The following is a 1,818-nucleotide window of genomic DNA, read 5'->3' on the forward strand; positions in this document are numbered from 1 at the left end:
AATTATCTAGCTAGTGGCGGATCCAGAGGGGTAAGAAGTAGGCATAAAATCGTGATAACAGTACTTTGCTTTTGGAATAATGATAAATAAACCCTGACAAGACAACCCTGATATATATATAAATGTCCGTGATCATAGAAATGTATCACATAAAAAATCGATGACTAAGTGGAATAACAATTAATTGTCAATGATAACAGGTTTTCATTGCGAAGCAGACCTTAATTACAATAAACAAGTACATCCATACATACAAGACTAGTTCGGATATGTTGTCATGTCTGACGAACCGTAACGAGTAGGATTTAAAAGGGTAGTTTGTTAATTGGGAATACACAATGACTGACCAGTGTCCCCACTACATTTTTTTTTTTAATTTCCGAACTAAACATCGTGTGACTGTTTATACCATACAGATATGAAATATTCAAATTGTACATTGTAGAATACCAGGGACTAAGTAGAGTTACAATGGGAGTAGTTTTTTTAATTGGAAGTACACAATGACTGACCAATATTTTCCGTTTGAAAGTGCCATTTCTATCTGGTCAAAACGAGCCTTTTGTCAATTTTGGACCATAAATCCTGCAGGAAGAGGGATGGCTTCCGCTCCTCCGCCTCTAAAGTTGTTTTTCTAATTTCAAAATATTAAAAAATAATCCTCGTATGATTATGTATCCTAGATATTTAAAGTATTCGAAATGTTAACGTTGTTTATTTCAACTTTCAATATAGTTAGGAAGCTAATATTAAGTGAATAACGCTAAATATTACCGCAGATATCCATTGACTTCATTTACCTAATTAGTAGATCAACACAATACGTCTACCTAATAACTGGCGGTTCCAGGGGGTTAAACTGCAATATCAATACTTTGCTCTTGAAGAAGAAGAAGAAGGGGGAAAAACCAAACAAATAAAAACTCCAAATAAGCAATGAAACATACGAGTAAAGATCATAGGAATTTATCACGTACAAAATCAACTCACGACTAAGTAGTGTCAGTGGCAACATAACGGTCTGTATTCAATGATGAAGTTTGTTTATTAGAAATACACAATGACTGACCAGTGTTTTACGTTCAAGGGTAATGTCTATCTGGTCAAAATGGGCCGCTTGTCAATATTAGAAATTGAATTGTGCGAAGTAGGGGTGGGGTGTCGTTCTCGGTTATCCACCACTAAAGTTAATAAACATCATAACATCATATGATGAAGGCATGCCTTCATCATATGATATATATATATATAGTATTCAAAATGTTTACATTATATCTACATTTATTTTAACTTTCAATAAGTTAGAATGATAGGTGAGTACATGTACGTACCGCTGTTATAGGCATCACCAGAATTAATTTAGCTAGTGGCGGATCCAGGGGGGTATTATAAGAAGTAGGTATAAAATCGTTGTAACGGTACATGTACTTTGCTTTTTGAACACTGATAAATAAATCAGATAATCCTGATATATAAATGTCTGAAATCATAGAAATGTATCACAATACAAAATCGTTGACTAAGTAGTGTCAATGGATTGATTTAAGGTTTCATGTCCAACGAAGCGTAACGATTATGATTTACGAGGGTAGATTGTTAATTAATTGGGAGTACACAATGACTGAAAAGTGCTTTACATTCAATAGTCGTGTATATCTGGTCATTAAGTGGCTGGGGAAATAATTAGTATTATGCGTGGGGGATGGGAATGGGACGGGGGATCCGCCCATTCGCCACTGAAGTTATAATTTGAAAAATAAACATCGTATAGTTAAATTCTTTTGCGTATACAAGGTATTCAAAATATTAACGTCATCT

The sequence above is a fragment of the Ostrea edulis genome, chromosome 4 (assembly GCF_947568905.1).
Source record: "Ostrea edulis chromosome 4, xbOstEdul1.1, whole genome shotgun sequence".
NCBI lineage: Eukaryota > Metazoa > Mollusca > Bivalvia > Ostreida > Ostreidae > Ostrea > Ostrea edulis.